General features: G+C 41.7%; 1 long non-coding RNA gene across 1 annotated transcript in view; it reads right to left on the reverse strand.

Annotated features, from left to right (window-relative positions):
• The window catches only part of LOC144686306 (uncharacterized), a 172,183-nt gene extending 147,895 nt beyond the window's left edge, over window positions 1-24,288 (reverse strand). Inside the window, exon 1 of the long non-coding RNA XR_013577896.1 lies at window positions 24,149-24,288. This is a non-coding gene — a long non-coding RNA (uncharacterized LOC144686306). The remainder of the gene's footprint in view (window positions 1-24,148) is intronic.
• Window positions 24,289-26,057: the final 1,769 nt, after the last annotated feature.

Below are 26,057 nucleotides of genomic sequence, written 5' to 3' on the forward strand. Positions count from 1 at the left end.
GCCATGGGTGAGTTCCTGCAGTGGCAATGCGAGAGGGAAACGGGTCACCTCGATGTCCCTCCAGGTGCTCCTTCTCCTCAAGGAGTCGGGCTGGGGTCGCTGGGCACCCGAAGGGAGGGGGAGTGGCAGCTGGACACCCCTGAGTCATCCACTCAGGAATCTCAGGGGCTATCCTCTCCGAGTCTCCTTTGCCTGTGAGCCCCTCAGCCTCGTCCTCTGTCATTGCAGAGGGAGCAGCTGGCCAACGAGTGATTCTGGAGGGAGAAGTGTGTGTGTGGCAGGGTCTTTTGGAGCCTTGTGTAAGCACTCTCCCACGCACGTGGATCCTTCCTGCATCGCACTCATCTCAATGTCCAGAGCATTTTCAATGCTGCCTGCTGGGGTTTGCTTTAAGCTGTCCATCTAAGCTGACCTGCATCACCGCCCACCCACTGATCACACTCCCATTAAGCACCTGATTATGCCCACCACGACTCTCGTTTCACTTTCAATTTAGACAGCATGGTCTTGATTCGGTTTTTCATGCTGCCCCCAGTCTTTTCCTGCCCCCAGTCACCCATTTCCTTTCCCCCATCACTGTTGATCCCCCTGGCATTAACTTCAACCTCCCCTCCCAGTCACAACCTTTTTCCTCTGGGAGTGTCCAGGTGAACGTGCACGTTCACTTCCTTCCCAAAAATCCCGCCCCCATCCACATTCACCTCTCTGACCTCCTCCTTCGCACCCCCAGGGTCTATGTCTGCCTCTGAGTCCCCAACAAACACCCTCACCATCCCTTCTATAGCTACCATTGAACCCTCACCCTCCCACCCTATTGCCTCACTCTGCCCTTGGTCATTCTCACCATTCTCTCGTTCCATGCCCACTCTTAGTTCACTCCCCAGGAGGCAGTCATGGACTCATCAGAGCGTCCCCTTGAATGTTCATCTGGACATCCCTCCTCCGAACCTCTTCTCCCCTTGGAACCCCTTTCCCGCTTGGAACTCCTCCCAACTTGGATCTCCCCATTGGTCTTCTCCTCCCTCCGGGCTCCACCCCTGCTTAGTCCTTCCCCTTTCCTGACACCCTTACTCCTTCCTCCCCAGGACTCCCTCCCTTCTCTGCACTCCTTCCCCCCTCCAAACTTCTTCCCTTACACCTCCCATCCCCTTACACCTACCTCTCCAGTCCCCATCTTCTCTCCCGTTACCCCCTCCTCCCCACACTCCCTACCCCCACTCCCAACCTCCCCTCAACACCTTCATTCCCCCCCTCCCAACCTCACCCCCCGACACCTCTTCCTCTCCCAGCCCATCCTAGACCTTCCTCTCCCACCCCATCGACCATCACCCATTGTAAGCATCAACGGTGACTATCCAACTTCCGTGAGCTGCTTTGCAACAGAGCCATATCCATGAGAATCCACCCAGCATGCCATGGATGTTCCTCCAGTGTGCCGTTGGTGTCGGGCTCCAGAGGATGTCCCCAATGTGAGCAAGGCCCTGGCGAGTAAGTCTCGACTTCTGCACGTCACACTTTTCAAGACATGTTCTGCACCGGCGTGCAATCATGCCGACAAGGGCAGACAATTGAGCAAGGGGGGAATGGTTCCAGCGGGCTGGCCTTATAATGAAATGCAGATATAGGGGGTCCATTAGCTCAGTTGGCTGGTCAGCTGGTTTGTGATGCAGAGCGACGGCAACAGCGCAGGTTCAATTCCTGTACCTGCTGAGGTCATCCATGAAGGCCCCACCTTCTCAACTGCGCCCCTTACCTGAGGTGTGGTGACCCTCAGGTTAAACTCACCACCAGTTGTCTCTCCCTAATGGGAGAACAGCCAATGGTCTTCTGGGACTACAGCAACTAAGGAAGGAGGAAGGATTTGCAGATGCATTACAATGAGGTTCCCGAAGTCCGATGGTGGGGAACACGGCCCACCATCGAGAGGCTGAGGGGGTGATCACAAACTGGTTTCACAATTTCATGAAACTGTTTTCTGGCCTTCTGGCCATATTGTCTACTCACGCTGCCGAGCATGCCCGACACCAACAGGCAGGGAAAGTTCTGCCCCTTGTCTGCTGCACATGTGCCAGTGACTACAGCTGACCATGCAGAGGCCGAAGTCTGAAGGAGGTTCCCAACTGGTGCCTGCACGAGTAGTAATGGGGCAGCATGCTAGGGTCCATCTCGACGTGCCATCAACAGGAGCAAGGTTGTCAACTGATCTGTGACACTTCAAAGAGCTTCTTCCTGCTCTGCTGTAAGAATCCAGAATTCGAAAGCTCAAGAACTGAAATGCTCATTGTATCTTCCAATGTCTATCCAAGCTTGACTTTAAGGGAGGCTCAATGATCAGACTCCTTGGTGGGGAGCAGGTGCATCTCAAGCATGAGTGCTGGGTGCCCACATTCATCTGCACTGCAGTGTTGCACTTTGGCCTAGGTGTGGGACATCGCAGCTCAGTAGGCCATGTACTGGCCTAGTAATGTTGGTAAAATGCTGTACCCACTTCTTAGGCTGCATTTGCATTCCAGGTATCGCAGGATGCGCTTGTGCTGTAAGCAGAGGTATATGGAAGCCTGGAATGTTGCATTTGGCGCCCAAGTCAGAAACTGGACCATTGGCCGGAATGGACGGTGCGCAAGTTCTTTCAAAGAGCTGTTGTTGGACAGTTATCGGCTCTTCATGCTCGAGATGCCTTATCTGCATGGATGCTTCAACATACAATCCTATCAGCATAGGGTTTTAAGCCTTATGTCATGCCACTCTCAGCATTGTGGACATGGTTTAATTATGGACATGTTGGCAGCATTTACAGGCACTGGTGTTCATTTGAGGGGCCAAGTTATGAATGACTTATTACCATGTCTGTTTGCAATATGATAAGGCCCCTGGTTAAGATGGTGAGGGTTTCAGCCATATGAATGTGACTGAGTCAAACTTATTGATATTGATTCTCTCCCTTACAGGGGATCGGCAGTCCCTTGTGTAATTATGGGGTCAAAGCACAAGGTTCTTTAGATGAAAGTATCTCACCAGGGACTGGTTGATGGCAACTATGATATGGGAGGCCCTTATGAGAATCTATTTTGCACAAGGACCTGTCTGGTGATGATCCCCTCCTTCATAGAGTCAGCTTTGGCTACACGGCCACGCTTCCCGGCTGCTCTACCATTGCCAGCCTCTTCAACCTCATCCACTTGCAATCTTTAGAATAGGCAGGGCTTCCTCTTTCTCCTCATATTCTTCATTTTCCCCTTCCTCAGAAGTTGGAGCTCTGCCAAAGTCTCGTTGTCATCAATTCGAAGGCCCCTCCACTGCGCAATGTGGTACAGCATGCAGGGCACCACTACTTGACGTCCTTGCTGGGGCATTTTGTAGAGCTCCACCTGAGTGATTAGGCACCTGAAGCACGTCTTTAAAATATCAATGGCCTACTCGATGGTACTCCTGGTGATGACATGGCTGCTGTTGTGGCTGTGCTGGGCCTCTGTTTGTGGGTTCCTAAGGAGGGTCATTATCCAAGTTCTTAAGCGGTAACATTTGGCCCCTAGAAGCCAACCAGGGATCTGCCTTGATGGCTGAAACAGCTGAGGGAGTTGCGAACTCCTTAATATGAAGGAGTTGTGGCAGCTGTCAGGGAACCTTGCACGCAGATGAAGTAAGACCTTGTTGTGGTCAGAACCTACCTGTACACTGATTGAGTGGAAAAACTTACGGTTGACAACAGTGTCCGCATGCTGAGTTAGGGCCTTTATGACAACATGGGTGAATGAATAAAAGAAAATGAAAAAAAAAATAATGCCCTGCACCTGAGGGAAGCCTGCTAACTGGGCAAAGGCTGTGACTCTCTGCGTCTGAGAGGCCAAATCTATGGGGAAATTAATGATGATCCCCCACACAAGTAAACTGACTTTGGTTATTACGTTAATGCAGCTGTATGTCGCTGACTGGGATATACCAGACAGGTCTCCTGATGATTCCTGGAAAGATCCTGAGGCATAGAAGTTGACAGCAACAATTACCTCTACAGCCACTGGCAAAGCATGGGATTCAATGGATTGTGGCTCAAGTTGCTGCTGGATCATGTGACACATGTCTGGCACCATCTCGCGTCTTAGCCTCAGTTGCCTTCGGCACTGGTCTCCATCATATTGATGTGTGATATCCTCCGTCTGTATACCCTTCTGACAGGGTAATACCTGCTTGTCCTGCCTCTCCTCCTTCTCCTTTCTGGAGCACATGCAGCAGCATCTTCCTGCTGACCTTCTATCCTCCCTCTGGCCTCTGGCTGCTCATGGTGACTGGCTTCTATGGGCTCTATGTGCAAGGGTGCCATGCCCATTTTCTATGTTCCTTCGCATAGAGCGCTGTGCACCCAGCTCCAGCACAAAGTTCTTCCTGGCACCTGGGTGCATGAGTCAGTAGGGGCAAAAGTAATTGCCCTCTGAGAGCAGCAGCACCACCCTCCTACTCCCCTGGGTTAAGAGAAGACAGTTGGAATTGATTTTGAACCACTTCTGGGGCCAGTGAATAAAAGTTTAAAACTAATTCCATGGGGATACCCTACCTCTTGAAAGGGGTACCCTGGCTATCCAAACAAACACACCAAGTTCAGACCTGCTCTTGCCAGATCTAGTCTACAAACTTTGGGTTTCACACTCCTAGGAGACCAAAATCGGACTAGGGTGGAGGCAGCTGATAATTTAAATGACCAGTAGCCTCTGTAAAACACACATGCACATTCCCACCCCTGCAAAAATGGAAACTACCGAGGTCAGGGTGGGACTTATGACTTTCGGTAGTTCCGTCATTTTCACCACAATGGAGAGGCTCTTCGCCATGGCAAAAATCTGGGCCTCAGTCTATATTGCACACAGGTATAGTCCCCTCTCTTTCCGTCCGCTTTAATTTGTTGACGACAGTAAAAGTCTTGAAATGTGAAATCCTGTCATGTCATCGTTTAACTGTTGACTGGAAGTTCACATTTCTCTTTTTAAAGTTAATGATCACTACACAGATCATAACAGGAGTGACATAATAGATGCTGAGACTAGCGCCAAAAGAAAAGAATTGCTGCTAGAAGTATTCAAAGAATGAGCTGAAAATATAACTGAGGAGTGAAAGATGTGATTTGGTTGCATTGAGATAATCAGTGTTTTGCCTGACTTGAATAATTGTCATTACCTTTACTTATGATAGTTTAAAATTGTGCATTGAGGGCATTAATTGTAAACCATGTAGTCATGTATAGGCCAGACTTAGTAGAAATGACAGACTTCCTGAAGGGTTTCAAAACAAACCAGCAGGATTCATTGTCATTTTTCGCTTGTGGCAACTGAGAATTACCAAATTTATTGAATTCAATTTTGTAATTTGCCATGGGACTTGAACTCAAGGCCTCTTGGTCCCTAGTCAGTACCAAAATCATTGTATTAATAATTTATCAGAAGAATGAACATATATTAGTCATATTATATCATTATCATTGAAATCATTGGTAGCTTTTATATAAAAAAACTGCAAGTACCTTTAAGGCAGTGAAACAGAATTAACCCACCAACTACCATGTTGATTAGGCTGCACATTCAACTAAACCATAATATGAATTTCACAGGCTGTACTCATTGATTTGAATGGAACAAATGCTGGAGAGCTAGAATATCCAGCTTGGATCCATATAGTCAAATCTACACAATCCGAGCACCATTTTTCAGGAGATCTTTTAGTCTGATCTAAAGTGGGATTTCAGAAGGTGCTCTAGCATCATTTAAATGTTATAATATCTTGAATGAATCATAATACAGTTTTCAACCAACTAATTTTGGCTAAATGATCCTGTCATTCATCAGGAGTGACCTGAAAAAAGAATGCATATTGGGGCATAGGCTGAGAAATCTCTTAGTGGACTGAAACAGCTGCACCCCGGGAAAAACATTGCTTGATTGACAGCTCTGGCTCTCTGGCCTCCTCTGTGAATTGCACAATGTTTATTTACACAAGATGAAGCAGCTTCAAGTGCTTGCAGTTTCAGCTGTTGATACTTTAAAAGGCTCTGGATGATTGACACTTTTATTGGCCTGTAGTAAAAAGGAGTTTTTATTAAGAAAGTGGAAAGTTATCAATGTTTTTTTTTTAAAGAAGCTTTTTTCAACAAATCCTATTGTCAATACAAGGTTCATTGGCTCCACACAGTGTATAGTGGGTGAATGAACGTCGAAATGCCATAACTTGATATGGGGGTTCTGAGATGCCATAGGAGGTGGGTGGGGGGCATATCTTGGCATGGGAGCATGAGGGGCCACAGGGGGCTGTTGGGGAGTATACCTTGGCATGGGGAGTCATGTGGAGGACCTTTTGAACTTACCTTTCAAAAGGTTCCCTCATGCAGGCTATGGTTCATGACACCTTTGAGGTGCTGTGAAACCAGAACCCTTTGAAAAGCTGGCTCAACTCCATGAAAATTGTACAGGAATAGGACATGCCTATCTACGCAATGGAATCAGCCAGGTCGGGAGTGCAGGGTGCAGGCTCACGACCTGAACGAGCCCGCACCCTTAATGGGCCCTCCTAAAAATCAGAAACCTGGAAAATGGGGTCGGACGAGCCAGAATCAGGTCCCCGCCACAATTTTCACCCCTCCATGGAGTCTGTCTGACTCCATGAAAATCCATCCCATGGCGTTCACTCACTCTTATAAACTGACTAATACGCCTCGGGATATTTTACTATGTTAAGGCACAATGTAAATGCAAGTTATTGTTGCAATGCACAGGTAGGTACATTTTGCACTTTCATCTCTTTACCCACTGACTAATAAGAGAAGCATGACATGGCTTCACAATGTCATTGATACTGCTGCATTTACTAAAGTTCAGGAGTCATTGATGACAATTGCACAGCCAACCTGCAGCTCATCCTGCGGCCTTTCCTGCAGCTAGTGATTATTGTGTCAGCTAGTGATTATGGTTGTCCTATATGTGAAGAGGCATGTGCCAAATTGTGTCCATTGTATGTTGCAGGGATGGGAAAATATACCCTAATGTCAGCTAAAAACATGACAAGTTTGATGTACCTTTTCCATTTCCTCATAAAATCTACCAGTATTTCCTTTGCAGGTTGCTCAGCTTTCTAAAGGGTATCATTCAGCACAATAACACAGCTCACAGGAACGCCAAATTGCTCTGTTACTCAGTGGCAGAGTCAGGGTTCATGCTTATGATTGCTCACACATTGTGTTTCTTGTAATAAATTAAAGCTTAAAACAGAAGCCATTTGCCTCTTCAAAGGGAGTGACTTCAGAGAAGTCACTCCGGCATTCCTTTTTGAAGTTGGTTGAAGAGTGAAGTTTGCCGACACCATTACCTTTTAACCATTTTGACTGGGAAGGGGATCTCAGGAGAAAAATGTCGAATTGGGCCAATTTTTTTCAAACTATACACTGAAAAGGATTCCATATGGATGAGACTTAACCAGATCATACAGCAACATTTATGTTTTTCCATCAATGTCAATTAATAACCAAATCATTGTTCTTTTCACCGCCTTGATTCCTAAAAATGGAAAACTCACTCTGCATTCCTACTCAATTATTATCTTGTGTGCTGAACTTGTGCCCTATTTGTTTATTGAAGGTTGGTTCTCCCCAAAAGGAATCTAGACAGCAAGGCCTTTTTTAAGAGAATTTGTTATCACACTTTTTTTACAAGGCTTTGACGTTAAAGTTCGATAGTAGCTAGAAAATCTCTTTTGGCCCTAAGAGGGATTGTCCATGGGTATGCAAATTCTCCCCATTAAAAAGAGCCAAATTTAGGCAAAATCAATTCAAAATCACAGGAATAATAAACTAAACATCCTTCCTCACTTCTAAAACTCAACAGCCAAATAAACACATAAATAAGATCCAAGTTTCCATTTCATCTTTGAAAGAATAAATAATCCAATGCAAGTGTGGTTCTGCTCAATTCCATTGAACCGCTGGTTCAGATACACTTATTCAAACTTGCATTCATCCCTAAAGAAGGTATAAAAGACAGTTCTGACACAGTAATCCAGTAATGTCTGAAAGTTCTGCACTGTTGTATAGACACTGAACACAACATAGGCTAAGAAAAGGCTGGTCTACTAAGTTTAAAGCAGAAAACAATAATGAGTTAAACCAAGACAATATGCTCAAAACAGCTCAGAAAAAATAAAGTTACAGCTAAGCTGCATGATAGCTTAAATGTCACAGTGTTTTAATTTTTTTTGCTATATTTAAGTGCAATTTCCGACATTTATATTCTGATAAAAAGAGAGACATTACTGAGTGTCTAAGATATCTATCAGGACAAAGTTTCACATGTACACAAGGCTCCCAGGATTAACAAAATCAAAGCTCTCTATAATAGATTTTATCAGTGTAGCCTACTACAATCTGTGGTTGGCCTCTTACAATTACCGGTAATTCACTACTTTAGAGCTAGCTCCTAGGGTCACTGTGATTAGGTTAGAAATCTGCTGCATTTGATGTGTGTTAAAGGGAAAAACTTGATCTTTTTGTAAAATGCACATAATAAGTCGCATGATATCCCTGAATGGCAAATTGTGCTGTTTTCTGGGTTAATATTAAACTCAAAAACTACAAAATAATGAAAAAAGTGAAATGCAAAAAAACAATGTTGCGTGGGACTGTAATTCAATCGTTTTTGCTGCTCTTTTAAACTGTACTGAGTTTCCTTTGTAACTTGTGAGATATGCATGCAGCTTCCATTATTTATTTCCAAGAATAATACTGAGCTATGTTGCAGTGTTAGAAATTATTAAAGAGAGAGAGACTTGTGTTAACTCTTGGAGTATAAAATGTCCATAGCATTTTCAAAATATGAATAGGTCATTTTTTCTGTCAGTATGCCATGGGAATGCTTTTCTGCATTCAAACTCTTCAAAATTACTTCATTGGCTGTAAAGTACTTTGGGATATCCTAAGGTTATGAAAGGTGTTATATAAATTCCAGTCATTCCTTTCTTTTCTTCTTTCATGGGCGCTAATAACTGGAAATCGAGACATAGATCCCTCATGTTGGATCTCTGCCCTGCTTTATGTTGTCCCGGGATTTCCCTTTATTCCTGTGAAAATGAGGCCAGAGGGGCCACTTAGAGCTAAAATCCCTTAACTTTCCTGGTGTTGCTTCAAATAGGAGCCTACACCCATATGTGCTTGAAGAAGCTGGCCTTTAACCACCGACCCTTTCAGACTAGAGGGATCCCGGTAACAGGCAAGACGCAAAGATAAATGCTCTCTTTCTCTTGGAGCTTTCTAATTATTGACAGAAACTATAATAGATTTTTAAAACATTTTCTGTCCATCTTTTTTTTAATTTCTCGCTTAATCTAATCTTTCTGTATTTCTCCTTCTGTGCCTGATTTGACTCTATTGGACCCTTCTACCTTTTCCATTATTCTCCTGGTTCTTTCTCAGTCCTTAAATCACATTGTTTAAGGTAATACACACACTGCTCCCTACATTCCAGATCCCCACTGCCCTCATCATGACATACCAGCTACACTCCCAGCCAACATGGCAAAAGCAATTTTTGAGCTGAAAGTGCAGGACAAAATCTAACTAATGGTAAATGCTGTGAGACGCCCCACTCCAGCAAGATTTGGTCAATTATATCACACACATCCACATTAAAATGCATATCGCATGTATGGGTCCACCCCGCTAACCTCTATGTCTTCCTGAATTCTTTACAGTCCTCCTTGCTGCTTGTCTTGCCCCTTAGTGTCAGTAGTAAATTTTGAGAGTGCATTTCCCTTACCAGTGTTCAAATCATCTATATGCAGCAAAAACAAATGTGGACGTAGCATTGACCTCTGGAATATACCACTTGCAATGCTCCTCCAATGAAAGTGGTACCCATTTACTCTTCTTCTTTGTTAGCTGGACAGGAACCGAACTTTCGATCCATATTGGTATATTTCTTCCTTCCGCATATAATTGAATTTTTTCTAAAAAGCCTTTTGTAATATTTGATAGGATACCATTTGGGAATGTATATATATTGTCATGAAGAGATATTAATGTCAATAATGTTATTGGAAATTATTTTTTTTAAATAGAGTTCTAGTGGGACCTGTGTCCATGTGTGTGTCTCTGTGTGTCTTAATTGGATTAAAGTCTGGGTGCTATAGTAGTTTTGAGATGTTATGTAGGTAAACATAAGGATAATAGAAGGCAAAGTGTAAATTTGCACTTGTTAAAAAGAACCATTCAAGACTGCGGGTGAAATCGTACACCTAGCTAGAAGATGCCAAGTAATGTGTTTATTTTTTTCTTACTAATAAAATTGGTGGGATGAAAGGATGTTATTGTTAGAAGAGGTAAAGTTAAAAGCCTTAGTGATACAATGGAAATTTTACATTCAGTGAGAAAGATATGTACAAAGGAGGAAAGAGATTGCTTGAAAGGCAGAGGCATTTTAAGATCCAGCAAGTATGAGAAGCCTCCAGCTTATAAGCCTCAATCTGCTGTCTGCAAGGACCCAAAGCTGAAAGAAACTTATTTTGAATGTGACTGTCCAGGGTGTGCTCTGCCAGGCGTCTGTTTAAATCTATGAGATTTACTGTTGCCTTAACAGGGGTGTAACTGAGAGTCAGATTAATTAGGGGGGTTTTGTAGTTATTATAGTATTTTGTAGACATGTGTATGTGTTTAAAATATTTCTTGTATTAATAATGTTTAATTTAGTTTGATAAAAAACCTCTTGAAACTCGGTGGTCTTGTTACTACTGAATTCAAAACCTTCATCTCAAAACATACAAATTTACAAAATTGGTTATGACAGTTGTTTCAAGTTTTCCTCTAGGATTTGAACAACTCAGACTTTAGCATCAGCTGCATCATAATAATATATATGTATTATATCTACCGTATTCCCTTTAACAAACAAATCAGTCACCTCTTCATATGTCCAAATACATTTTGCTGAGCATAGCTTATCATTAATAAATGCATGTTGCCTGTCCTTGATTGGCCTTGATTAGGCATTTCCAAATGATTAGTAATTTTACTTCTAATTATCTATTCAAAAATAACACAAGAAATAGGTGCAGGAGTTGATCATATGTCCTGTCAAGCCTACTCCACCATTCAGTATGATCATGGCTGACTTTGGGCTACCACTTCATTTTCCCACCTGCTCCCCATGTCCCTTAATTCCCCGAGAGACCAAACATCTGTCTATCCCAGCCTTAAATGTCTTCAATGATGGAGCATCCACAACCCTCTGGGGTAGAGAATTCCAAAGTTTCACAACCCTTTGAGTGAAATAATTTCTCCTCAGCTCAGCCCTAAATGACCAGCCTCGTATCCTGAGACTGTGCCCTTATGTTCTATTATCCATTAACCAACAGAAACAATCTCTCAGCATCCACACTATCAAAGCCCTTCAGAGTTTTGTAGGTTTCAATGAGATCGCCTCTCATTCCTCTAAGCTCCAGAAAACATAATAGCTCTGAAGAAGAGTCATATGGTCTTGAAACGTCTTTCTTTGAAACGTCTCTGTCTTTCTCTCCACAGATGCCGTCAGACCTGCTGAGTTTTTCCAGCATTTTTTGTTTTTGTTTCAGATTTCCAACAGCCGCAGTATTCTGCCTTTATCCAGAAAATATAAGCCCAATTAACTTAGCCTCTCATCATAGAACAACACCCTCATCCCAAGGACCATTTTTTTTAACCTTCGCTGTACCGCCTCCAATCCAAGAATATCCTTTCTTAAATGTGGAGACCAAAACACAGTATTCCAGATGCGGTCTCACCAAAACCCTGTCAATTGTAGTAAGACTTCAGTATTCTTGTACTCCAATCCCCTTACACTGAAGGCCAACATGCCATTTGCCTTTCGAATTGCTTGCTGCACCAACATGCTAACTTTCTGCATTCCTTGTAAGAGCACACCCGAGTCTCTTTGAACATCAACATTTACGCATTTCTCATCTTTAAAAAAAATATTCTGCTTTTCTATTCTTATGACCAAAGTGAATAACTTCACACTCCCCCATATTATACTTCATCTGCCATCAAGTTGCCCGGTCACATAACCTGTCTATATCTCTTTGCAGCCTCTCTATGTCCTCCTTGCAGCTCACCTTCCCACCTAGATTTGTGTCATCAGCAAACTTTGGTACATTACTCTCTGTCTCTTCATCTGAGTCATTAATATAGATTGTAAACAGCTGAGGCCTCAGCACTGATCCTTGCAGTACTCCACTCTTCACTACCTGCCAACATGATAAAGCTGCATTTCTGCCCACTCCCTGCTTTCTATCCATTAACCAATCCTCTATCCATGCTAAAATATTGCCCTCAACTCCATGAGCCCTTATCTTGCTTATTAGCCTTTGTATAACACCTTCTCTAATGCCATTTTTAAATCCATGTATACTACATCTACTGGTTCCCCTTTATCTACCCTGCTAGCTACATCCTCAAAACACTCTAATAAATTTGTTAAATAGGATTTCCCTTTAGTAAAACCATGTTGACTTGTTCTAATCGCACTTTTCTAAGGACATTGTTCAGACTTCCTTCATAATAGATTCCAGGAAGGGGGATTCCTGATGGGCAAATGGGTAAAATGATGAACAGGTGCTTTCTACAGCATCCACGACCATTTTAACATCCAGGTTTTTAGTAGGGGCTGCTTGCTACAGGGAGGCCTCATTAATATTTAAAGAGAAGAGCCAAATTAGGTCATCCAAATCCTGTCACGATATTAACTGCCTGTCACGGCTGTGATAATCTGAGTTGGATCCACCGGAAAAACCTGGCGGTGGGCAGGGTCAGCCTAAAGAAGCCACAATAAGTTTAAAATTTCAGTTTTTTGCATGGATTCTCTCTGGACAAGGAGGATCAGACAATTAACTTTAAAAAATTTCTGCTCTAATTTAAGAATGTACCAAGATCCAATTTTTAAACTCTGTGATTAAATTTTCATTTAAAACAGTATTTTGCTCTTACGCATTGCATAGACTTACATAGAATTTCAAGCACAGAATAGGCTATTTGGCTCAACTGGGTAATTATGCTGCACACTAGCCTCCTCCCACCTTACTTCATTTCATCCTATCAGCATTCTCTGCTAATCCATTCGCAATCCTTCCATTCCTGCAGAGGGAAGGCTGTAATTTAATTAAGCATGTTCAAATGACATCCTAAGACACAGGAACAAAAGTTTGAAAGGGTTTTTGGATATTATGGAAACTCCAAAATCGAATTATTGCCTTATGCTCACTCTCTAATGTGAACACAATTTTATTATGTACTAAAAGACTCAATAAAATAAAATTGCTCCTAAATAACCGTTAAAAGTTGAGCTGCATTTGCAGTGACTGTGGGAGAAGAGCTGTTCTGTTCACTATGAGTGACAGGGTAAATATGTTGACGAATATTACCTTGGGTCAGTACTTCTAATCATATTGCAAAGATATTCAAAAAGGTACTGGTAAGGGAAATATTCATGATCACATTTGTGACATCATAATGCACAGCAACGAGATTCTTCCCTTATATTGTGATGTGGTGTACTTAGAATAATGTTGCCACACAATTGATCAAAGTGTATAATAAAATAATCATTTGGTGATTCATAAATAAAATATTTGTTATTATACAACTTGCATTTAAGAATATATATTGGGCTAGTTTTAGTGCACAATTATAGTACAACATCACAAAATATTCTCAACAGCTTTCCTTGGGCAAAAGAATTACTTATTAAAAGTAATATATTTTAATTAGAAACCTACTATACTTGTTATAATCAGGTACGTCTTGGCAATCATGAAACAAAGTACACCAGGTTCTTAATTCCAATATAATTTCACACCACAACTAGGATCAAAAACTCTTAAACCCTCATAAATGATATTGTATCAGCATTATATGAGCTGCTTGTGTGTACATAGTGTCAACAAGTCATGGAAACTACTCAGCAAACTAATTGAAACATTGTGTTTGCAGCAAACATTAAGCTTTTTGACTTGAAGTAAGCATCAAATGGCATAGAATTATGGAATTAGTTGATTTTCAGAGATTTGTCAAAGATTGTTATGACAACATACAACTAGTTATCAAAATATCAACCACATATAAGTGGGGTAAGCCATCAGTTTTTCATATTAGCAAGATTTAATCTCATCAACAAATAAAGTGACATTTTCAATTTCATGTAACTAGGAGAAATCAAAGAAACACCAATTCAAATATGAAATAAAATAGGCTGAGTAGGGGAAATCACATGAGGATGTAATGCTGAATGTGCTGAACCTGAATTGAAAGTGGTTTCAAAAATGCTATAACCATGATGATTTAACTATTCCAATATTAAAAATTAGGTGACAATGAGAGCTAATCATTTCTGTATATTGCAATCTGATTTAAAAACAGCAGCACAGATGTGGCATAATATATCCCTCACTTAATTATTTTCAAAATGTACAACAATGCAATTTAGAAAAGAAGATAGAGGTTGATTCAGCTACTTGGTTAGCAAAAATACAAAAAGCAAAAGGTTAACTCCACAAACAGCATCAGTTTTGACATATTTGAGGTAAAAATGATTGGTGATTGTAATGCAAACAAGAGGATGTTTATGCAATTGGTTTGGTAAAATACGATTTTTTTTCTCTTATCCAGCAAGATATTATATTATTTATGAAACCACATATGTCATATAAGCATTATATTACCAAGTAATAAAAATTGGCTTTTCGTTTGGCGCGTCATGGAAACTAGTTTCAAAAGGCTCCCGTTTACCAATGATGACTTTTGTGTATGCACAACACACAGGCATCTTTAGCATGCCTTTACATTTAAGAGGATATTTTGTAAACCACAATGCATTCTATAATAAATGTTCATAATATATATCTATTTTTTGCAAAGTGTTAACTACTGCAGTATTAAGGCTATGAGTGTTAAATAAAGTTAACAACCTCTTGTAAAACTGACACAGGCATTTTTAAAAAGTACTTCATTAAAGAATAATGAACATTAAAAAATATGAACAGCAACAGAGGAAATAAATCTGTTACTTTTTCCTGTTCAGCTAATGGAATATTTGCCAGTCCGTTTTGGATGTAAAAGGCTGTTTTTCCCCTATTATGTGCAAATGTTTTATGTGCAGTGATATCTAAAAACCCTTGTGTCATACAGTAGAGCGCTATAAATTAAGTTTATATGGCATAGTTAGTTATCTGTGTATGTTAGTTATCAGTAAGTATCTGTCAACTCACCATTTAAAATGTATTGCAATAAAGAGGGATATGCTGAGGAAATTCAAAATTTGAGCCCATTTAAAATGCAAATCTTGCTCTTGCTTTCTCGTGTGTGAGTAATTCATACAGTCATCTTGATGAAGTAAGAGAGGAGGTAATATCTTAGGAGAGGTTAAACAATTGCCAATCACAGCATTTTCAATAATCAACACAATCACAGCCAGTTTTGAAAAAAGTTAAATATTATTCTCTCTTAGCTACATTAGTATTAACCCAGCCAGTTACAATGGTCCACTTTTGGGCTGTACTATTCCCTGTAAGATAGCAATCAACAATATAGAAGAACAGCCTGCATTTGTAAAGCAGCAGCATGTAGTCAGGGGAGTGGGGGTCAAAGCTGCCCCACCTCACAGCTCAGCACAGAGTGTGAGACACAGGAGATTAATTAACACAGCCCAACATTGATTCCAGCCCAAAGACAGCAAGAATGATGTTGGCACACAAGAGTCAAAGTTATGAGAGTCAGGCTGTCTCTGGAGACCGATGGAAATGGCTCTTGGAAAAAATAAGCATAAAAATATGGGTGGGAGTATCAGAACGTCCATGATCGGGGGATGAGGGGGCAAGAATGGGAGGGGAGCACCATGGGTAGAGGAGGCGTTCCTACTGCTCCTGACCCACAAAAAGCCTTTAAGTGTCAACTGTCACGCAATTGGTAGCACTCTTGCCTCTTAGTCAGGTGGTTGTGAGTTCTAATCCCATCCCAGGACTTGAACACAAAAATACGGGCTAACACTTCAGTGCAATAGTGAAAAAGTAGTATACTGTTGGAAAAGGCCTTATCTGCTCTCTCCAGTTCACGTAAAAGATCCAATGGCTCTATTTCAAAGAAGCAAAGGAATTATCCCCGGTGTCCTGGTCAATATTTATCCCTCTATCAATATCACAAAAGTGGATTATCTGGTCATTATCACATTGCTGTTTGTGGGAGTTTGTTGTGTGCAAATTGGCTGCTGCATTTCCTACATTACAATAGTGACTGAACTGGCTGTAAAGCACTTTGGGACATCTTAAGGTTGCAAAAGATGATATATAAATGCAAACATTTCTTCCTTAAAAATTAAGGAAGAAGCAGATCTGGGCCAGCTGTGGTCAAGGTCCTGGCTGCTGCCAGCATTTTTTGGTTGGATGGAGACAAGTGGGCCTTAGACAAACCTGTAATAAAATACCACACGCACCATGATGGTGTCTTCTGGCTTCACAGGGCCTGCAAATGCAATTTGAAATCTCGGCAACAGCATTTCATGTAGTCATTGAGGATTTGCCAATCAGCTTGTAAAGTTTGGAGGCATCTGCAAAGGAATACACAACTTGCAGTAGTACAGTGCTGACTAAATGGTGGAGCCACCTTAGGATAGTCACTTCAACGATTTCAGCAGTGGATGTCACCCTGGTTGAGGTCCTAAGCATAGCTTCCAACACAAGTGCACTGAGAGAGTTTCTGAAGACCTTGGTCAGATGGGAGTGAGAATGGAGGTGGGAAGGCAGGCATGAAAATTTGAACCATCAGCCAGCATGATGGTTTTCCAGTACGATCCCACCCCCAGGCCATTTTCCCAGAGGTGGGATCAGGGTTGGAAGGGCTACTCGCCCTCAACCAGTGAGCAGCCAATTGAGGTAAGTTTAGGCCACTTAAGGACAACTATCAGAGGCCAACTGGAAATTTCCCCTTTGTGCCCCCGCCCCCCACACACAATGGCATTGGGAACAGGCCAGCCTGGAGGCAGTTTCCAGTGGTAAACCAGGGGTGCCAAATTTCCAGGCAGGCTTTGAGGCCCTCCATGCCTACCTGACCATAGCTGCATTAATGGCCATCTCTGGCCATTTCTTAATATTGAATTTTTTTAAGTTGTTGAGACGATGCCTTCATCTCTCTCCCTTACCTGCAAGTGCAAGATGCAGCTTCTTCCATGGATCAGAGACTTCAAATTGGCCATCCAGCTTTGCAAGCCCATCTGCCATTCTTAATTGGATGGCAAGCATGCCCTCTGGCCACCAATTGGCCAACTCAGGGAAAATCACTACCTGGTGACTATTTCTCAAACACTCAGTGTAGAGTCTGGAACTACCCCTTGAGTTTCAATTTACAGCATTCTGACTTGTCCAGAGTGACCATTGTTGGAGAATCAGGATAATTCAGCTATAATGCAGCACTCTATTACTCATGGTCTGCACTGGAGTGCTGTTTTGGGCTGCATTAGAGTGCTTTAGTTGGAGTTTGGTGAGAGAGGGAGTTCAGTGAAGAGGGATGGAGGTGATCCTTTCATTTTCTGCCTTTCATTAGTAAGAAGAGCTGCAGCCTTGGTAAGTAGGACCTGGTAAGTATTTCCTCTGCCGTTAATATTCTCTAAATGAGGGGAAGTAAAAGTAAAAGGAGTAATTTAAGGGTAAGTCATGGCAGGACAGCTCGGCCAAGTGGAATGTTCCTCCTGTGCGATGTGGGATGTCAGGGACACTTCCAGGATCCAGAGTGACCATGTGTGCAGGAAGTGTTCCAGCTGCAGCTACTCATAATCTGTGTTTCAGAGCTGAAGCTGCACCTGGAGTCACTGTGGAGCATCCGCAAGGATGAGGTCTTCATGGATAGCAGGTACAGTGAGGTGGTCACACCGCAGGTAGACTGCACAGGCAGAAAGGGAATGGGTGACCGCTAGACAGAGTAAACACACTAAGCAGGTAGTGCAGGAGCCCCTGGGTCCATCTCCAACTCGAACAGATTTTTCATTTTGGATACTGCTGGGGGAGATGGTTTCTCAGGGGAATGCAGCAACAGCCAAGTCCATGACACCACAAGTGGCTCAGCTGCACGGAGGGGAGGAAAAAAGAGTGGGACAGCAATAGTGATAGGGGCTCCTATCATAAGGGGAACAGATAGACGTTTCTGCAGCTGCAGATGTGACACCAGGATGGTATATTGCCACCCTCATGCCAGGGTCAAGGGTGTCACTGAACAGCGGCAGGACGTTCTGAAGGGGAAGGGTGAACAGCTAGAGGTCATGGTCCATATCGGTACCAACGACATAGGTTAAAAAGAGGGATGAGGTCCTGAAAGCAGAATATAGGGGGCTAGGAAATAGATTAAAAAGCAGGACCTCAAAGATAGTAATCTCAGGATTATTCCCAGTCCCACATGCCAGCAAAATCAATAGGAGCATAAACCAGATAAATATGTGGCTGGAGAGATTGTGTAGGAGGGAGGGATTTAGATTCCTGAGGCATTGGGGCCAATTCTGGGGAAGATGGGACCTGTACAAGCTGGATGGGTTGCACCCCTGCAGGGCCAGGACCAATATCCTCGCAGGGGTATTCACTAGTACTATGGGGGAGGGTTTAAACTAGATTGGCAGGGGGATGATAACCTGAGTGGGGAGACACAAGAGAGGGAAACAAAGATAGGAATGAAAGACAGAAAAGTAGAAAGCAAAAGTGGAAAGAGATGCTAGCAGCAATCGGGCCATAGTACAAAAAAAATGAGCAAATATGTTAAAAAGACAAGTCTAAGGCACTGTATATGAATGCATCGAACATTCACAATAAGGTAGGCAAATTAACAATGCAAGTAGATGTAAACAGGTACAATATGATTGCAATTACAGAGGCATGGCTGCAGAGTGACCAAGGCTGGGAACTGAATATCCAAGGGAACTCGATATTTAGGATGGGCAGGCAAAAAGGAAAAGGAGGGGGTGTGGCGTTGTTAGTTAAGGATGAAATCAGTGTGATAGTGAGAGAGGATATTGCTCAAAAAAATCGAGATTTAGATTCAGTCTGGGTGGAGCTAAGAAGCAACAAAGGGTGTAAAATATTAATGGGAGTTGTCTATAGGCCTCCAAACAGTAGTGATTAGCATTAAACAGGAAATTAGAGATCCACATAACAAGGCTGCTGTCATGAAGAGCTCTTAATGTATATAATGTAATTGGAATTAAAAAGAAAAAATAGAGGTTAAGTCTGTGTGTGTGTGTTAATGGATTAAAGGCAACTAGTCTGGGTGCTTTGACGTATAGTAGTTCTGAGATGTAAACAGTAAGGTAGAGGGTACGTTTGCATTTTGTTGAATAGAGCATTCAAGAGTGGGAGTGAAATCTTGCACCTAGCTAGGAGACACCAAGCAATGTTTATATTACTAATAAAATTGGTAGTATGAAAAGGGTTCAAAAGGCCTGGTGATACAATGAGAATTTACATTCAAAGGGGAAGGCTGGGTATAACAGAAAGGAGTTTGTGTGTGCAGGTCAGAGGCATGTAAGATCTAAGCCTGTAAGCCTACCACTGTGTGTGCAAAGGAACCAAATTGAAAGGAGCGTAATTTTGAATTCGTAAGGTGAAAAATGCTTTGCCTAATATCTGTTTAAGTCTATTGGTTATTGTTGCCTTAATGGAGATTAAGTTAGGAATTTGTTAAAAGTTATGATAGTAGTAATTTGTAGCCATGTGTGTGTGTGTTTAATTTGTTGTAAATTAATAAATGTTTCATTTAGTTTGATATAAAAACCTCTCGAGAACTGGTGGTCTTATTCCTGAATTTAGAGCTGCAACTCAAAACATACCAACTGAAAGTATAGGTTAAGAAAGTTGTTTAAAATTTCCCTCTGGGATTTTAAATAACTCAACCTTTATCAACTGCTGTGTCATAACAGTGCTACAATAATCATTGGTGGCTTTAATCTGCATATAGACTTGACAAGCTAAATTAGCAATAATACTGTAGCGGATGAATTCCTGGAGTGTGTACAAAATGGTTTTTTAGGCCAGTATGTCAATGAACTGACTAGGGAACAGGCTATTCTAGATTTGGTATTGTGCAAGGAGAAAGGTTTAATTAATAATCTTGCTGTGCAGGGTCTTTTAGGGAACAGTGACCATAGCATGATGGGAATTCCTCATTAGGATGGAAAGTGAAGTAGTCCGATCTGAAATTGGGGTCCTAAATCTTAACAAAGGAAACTCTGAAGGTATGAGGCTTGAGCTGGTTATGATAGATTGGGGAACTTCATTAAAAAGCATGACAGTGGATAGACAATGGCTAATATTTTATGCATTGCAACAATTATACATTCCTTTCTGGAGCAAAAACACAACAGGGAAAGCGACCCAATCATAGCTAACAAAATAAATTAAGGATACGATTAGATCCAAAGAGGAGTCATATGAAGTTGCTAGAAAAAGTAGCAAGCGTGAAGATTGGGGGCAGTTTAGAATTCAGCAAAGGAGGACCAAGAGGTTGATTAAGAGGGGGAAAAGAGTAGGAGAGTTAACTTGCAAGGGACATGGAAGGGGACTGTAAAAGCTTCTATAAGTATGTAAAAAGAAAAAGATTAGTGAAGACAAATGTAGGTCCCTTAATCTGAAACAGGAGAATTTATAATAGAGAGCAAGGAAATGGCAGAGCAATTAAGCAACTACTTTAGTTCTGTCTTCATGGAGGAAGACACAAATAAGTTCCCAAAAATACTTGGGAACCAAGGCTCTAGTGAGAAGGAGCAATTGAAGGAAATTAGTATTACTAAAACAATAATGCTGGGGAAATTAATGTGACTGTAAGCTAATAAATAACCAGGGCCCGATAATCTACATCCCAGGGAAGTAAAGGAGGTGGCCATGGAAATAGTGGATGTGTTGGTTCTCATCTTCCAAAATTCTGTAGATTTTGGAACAGCCCCAGCAGATTGGAGGGTGGCAAATGTAATGCCACTATTTTAAAAAGGATGGAGGGAAAAAACAGCGAGTTACAGACCGATTAGCCTAATATCAATAATAGGGAAAATGCAAGAGTCTATTGTAAAGGATATGATAACAGGACACTTAAAAAATATTAACAGGATTAGACAAAGTCAGCATAGATTTATGAAAGGGAAATCATGTTTGACAAACCTACTGGAATTTTTTGAGTTTGTAACTAACAGAATAGGTAAAGTAGAATTGGTGGATATGGTGTATTTGGATTTTCAGAAAGCTTTTGATAAAGTCCCACATAAGAGGTTAGTGTGTAAAATTAAAGCACATGGGACTGGGTGTAATATATTGGCATAGATTGAGAATTTGTTAGCAGGTAGGAAACAGAGAGTAGGAATGAATGGGTCTTATTTGGAATGGGGTGCCTCAAGGATCAGTGCTTGGGCCCCAGCTATTCACAATATATATATCAATGATTTGGATGAGGGAACCAAATGTAACATTTCCAAGTTTGCTGATGACACAAAACTTGGTGGGAATATAAGTGATGGGGAGGGTGTTAAGAGGCTTCAAGGCGATTATGACAGGTTGAGTGAGTGGGAAAATACATGGTAGATGCAGTATAATGTGGATAAGTGTGAAGTTATCCACATCGATAGAAACAACAGATTAGTAGAGTATTATTTAAATGGTGATAGATTGGGAAATATTGATATACAAAGGGACCTGTCCTTGTACACCAATCACTGAAAGCAAGCGTGCAGGTGCAGCAAGTAGTTAAGAAGGCAAATGGTATGTTGGCCTTCATTGTGAGAAGACTTGAGTACAAGAGCAAGGACGTCTTACTGCAGCTGTACAATGCCTCGCTGAGACCACACCTGGAGTATTGTCTACAGTTTGGCTCTCCTTACCTAAGAAAGGATATACTTGCCATAGAGGGAGTGCATCGAAGGTTCCCCAGACTGATTCTTGGGATGGCAGGGTTGTCGTATGAGGAGAGATTGGGCTGACTAGGCCTGTATTCACTGGAGTTTAGAAGAATGCGAGGAGGCCTCATTGAAATACATAAAATTCTGACAGGAATGGACAGACTGGGCGCAGGGATATTTCCTTTGGCTGGGGGGTCTAGAACAAGGGGCCACAGTCTCAGAATACAGGGTAGACCATTTAGGGCTGAGATGAGGAGAAACTTCTTCACTCAGAGGGTGGTGAAGCTATGGAATTCTCTACCACAGGAGGCTGTTGAGGCCAAGTCATTGAATATATTTAAGAAGGAAATAGATTTCTGGATGCTAAAGGCATCAAGGGGTACGGGGAGAGAGTGGAGGTATGGGGAGAGAGTGGAGGTATGGGGATAGAGCAGGAGTACAGCGTTGAGATAGAGGATCCGCCATGATCATATTGAATGGCAGAGCAGGCTGAAAGGGATGATTGACCTTCTCCTGCTCCTATTTTTCTATGTCTCTATGCTTCTATTATTGTCTAGCAGTAAGCTCTCTTTTCAGATCTCTGGACATAATGGGAGAGTGGATGGAGCTGACACATATGATGGTGGGTTCTCTCCGGGTAAAGCAGGATCTTTAACTTACAAATAGTATGCATAGTGTGATGCCCATAAATGTTGCTGAAGCTTTGACAAATTTTTTTCCTTAGTAAAGATCCCTAGGTGGTGGATTAGATACATTTTAGTGCGGTTAGAATTGCTTTAGTAGTGAAATCAAAAGAAATGTAAATATTAAGACAAGCAGATGGTCAGATTTTTAAAAAGCTGTTAAGAGGATAATTGGCATTTTCTGGTTTATATCAAGAATAAAAAATCATGCTGACTTTGTGCAAGATAATATATAGGCTGCATATGGAATAATGTGTGCAATTTTGGGTTCCTCACTATAAGTGGATAATGCAGGCCTGGAGAAAGTAAAATGCAGATTTACTCAGCCATAGCAAGGATGAGTAGTGAATTAGATCAAGTAAATAAGCTAAATGTGGTGAGAACCTTGTAGGTAGATGGTGTGATGAGGCTTAAGAGCTAATTAGAAAGGGATAATACCAGGAAAATTCACAGTAGATCCAGACCCAAGGCTCAAAACCCCTGCATCCACTTGAATTCCACTGGAGGAGAAGGAGCAATGGAGAAAGGGGAAGGGACATCAATGTCAGGGCTGAGAGGCAGGGTCAGGTGTCGCTAGTAAGTTTGTCTCATTCTTTGTTGCTTTCTTCCCCATTCAAGATGGATGATAAGAGAAAATCTAGCCCACTTACTCAGGATTGATCCCAAGGACTGTGTTGACCATCCAATGTCTTACCCAGATATGAGGCTTCACAGTGACAACACCGAACTGTGATTGGCATCACAACCAAGCTCGATCCTCACCAACTGATCATAAGCATGTGGTTCCAGCAAGAGTCGTTGGTTAGTTGTTAGAAATGTTGAACCCTGGTTGTGTTTTTTTCCCCTCAGTCACCTTGACGCACTGCTACCTCAGCTGAGGAGCAAATTTGGTCTATATGACTTAGAAATAGTATTTTGATCTCTGACTCACTGGGAGAGCTCACTGTCCTATACTTTCAAACTTGAGTGGAGAAAATACTTTACATCACATGATTCTGTCACAAAGAAAGGTACAGGGAAAACCACGGGAAGTACAAGTGAGCAATCGGTCTGGACCAGGAAGAAATATAAAGTAAGAGCTCAGTAATTCAGGAGTGGGCTGTGAAAACCAGAAAAAGAGATTAAAGGGAGGCAAAAATAAAGAATTTTGGAACAATGATCAACAAATTGCTAAAAGGCACAGTTTACTTGTTTTTATGACAGCCTAAAATTTATGACTGGCCATATTAACCAAAGAACAGGTAATGCATTTATATGACATTTCTCTCTCCCTGTTGAGTGGAGGACTTAACTCCTTTACAATCAAAAAGGCAATGACTATATTAAAGCATTCACCCACTGGCATTAGCAACCATAATTTCTAGCCTCATATTTTTATTGACTACCTTGCTTCCTTAGTCATATCCTAGCCTTTTAGCATTATGTTGTTCAGGCAACAATGCTAACAATCTGATAAAGAAATAATTCAGGGAATGCCCTACCCTTGAATGCTTATTGAAAAAAATACTCCATATTTTAACTTCAATTAGAAAAAATCTTTTAATTAAAACAGAAGCTTACCTTGAATTTGCTAGATTGAGGAACGTTTACGCACCATTGCCAAAAATGATTGCTGATACATGATATTTTGAGTTCTTAGCCCCAGCTCCCAGCATCTCCTGCTGCTTCTCTGGATGGAATGATCCACCGTTGAGATTACAATGTCCAGTTTACTACCAAGCTGCAGACAACCAATATGTTAAACGAAATGTCGACAAACCAGTTCAGGAACATGTGGCTAATGTGCTGCACATTGGCTAAATAAAACGGATTGTATGTGCATAACCTGATATTTTGTGGATTTTTAAAGCTGTTTCAACTATATATGCTAACATATGGAGTTGCTTTATAACTTGTTCATTATAGTGGCTCCAGAGCAAGACCCTGTTTGAAACTGTGGCCCTTGACAAAAGTTAGCGACTTCAACCGGTTTAATGGTTTTCCAAAGAATTTGCCATTAATTCTCAATTAAATATATGCTTAGTTATATCGATTTCAAAGCAACTTTGAAAGTTCAGAATAAATACTTTTAGTATACTTCAAAAAAAAGGGCATTATCCCATATTCTTGGTCTTTAATGTTAAAAACTTTCATCACCACAGCCAAGTTATTTTTAAACTAAACTGGAAATTCTCCAGCTCTCCCCTTTCTCTCACACTGGATTAATTATGTAAAGAATACTCAAATGTACATCATTTGGGTTATAACCTTTAAAAACAACATGCTGTTGAAATTCACGTTTGGCAGCCATTGCTTGACTTCTCTAAGATTTATGACACCACACCCAAAGTGCAATAAATTCTTTAATAGCCCCTTGGTTTGCAGCTCTACTTTTCAACATTGTGTCTATTTTGTTCTCAAGGGTATTTTGTGCTGAAGCTCCATACAAAAGAGGACCAGATGTTATTTGTATCTGAACTGGGGCTTGGAGTCCAGCATCTGGTGGTTATAAATGTTTACACTGATAGGATATTGTGCAATATTTGCTGCACGGACCTCATCAGTTCTGAACAGTGTAAGTGCCTTAGCTCAGTATTCACCAAAGTAGTGAAAGGGTGCGTTTACATTACAATAAAATCAGTACAAACAGTTTCATTTCACGCTAATGTGAAAGTTGTAGTGTAAATCTGGAGTCAAGGCTCGACCTGACACTTCAGAGATGTGGAGGCAGACTTCCTGGAGACTGCTCCATACCAATGCCACCAAAAGCGGTGTAAATGCATCCTGTGAAATCATTGGTTCTGATTGAAGGTCGAGTGAACGCCTAACAAGGTAAATATTGTGCATCTCGATTTTTGAAAAGCCTTTGATAAAATACCACACAGCCAAGTGAATTTTTGCCTTTTGCGAACGGTGGGCAATTTGAGTTTGGATAGTAACTTGGTGGCTGGATTTTATGGCTACATATTGGACAGGCTGTTCCCTCCACCATGACCCCTTTGTGTGAACATAAAATACAGCATGATGACGTCAGGTCAGCAATACATCATCATCTCCCCAGTCTCAGAAATTGTGGAAGGCGAGTGGGCGCCAAAATCTTTGGCCCACCCGTCATTATGGAATGACCAATTAACAAGGTATTAAGCTTGTTGAAGAGCTACTTGTCCGCAATTGTTTTGTTGTCCACTGCATTTTATGTGCATTGGATTGGAAAAAGTTTGGGAGTGCTCTACAGCAGCTATGGTGAGCCGGCACAAAGACGGCAGGAAAGACCTGCCCTCAGAACCATGGCTGCATGTGGCAGCAGATTCTGCTGGTGAAGGTGCCAACGCCTGTATGGATTTTAAGTTGATTTATTGACTTTTTTGAGCCTTCCGTAAAAATTAAAGGGCTGAATCAAACGGTGGGGGGATTTCTCGCCACTGCCCCCACACCTCACCGCCCCCCCCCCCCCCCCCAACTCCAGGAAGCAAAGTCAGCGTGGAGTCGA

This window comes from Cetorhinus maximus, chromosome 11 (genome assembly GCF_964194155.1).
Source record: "Cetorhinus maximus chromosome 11, sCetMax3.hap1.1, whole genome shotgun sequence".
In the NCBI taxonomy this organism is placed as follows: Eukaryota; Metazoa; Chordata; class Chondrichthyes; order Lamniformes; family Cetorhinidae; genus Cetorhinus; species Cetorhinus maximus.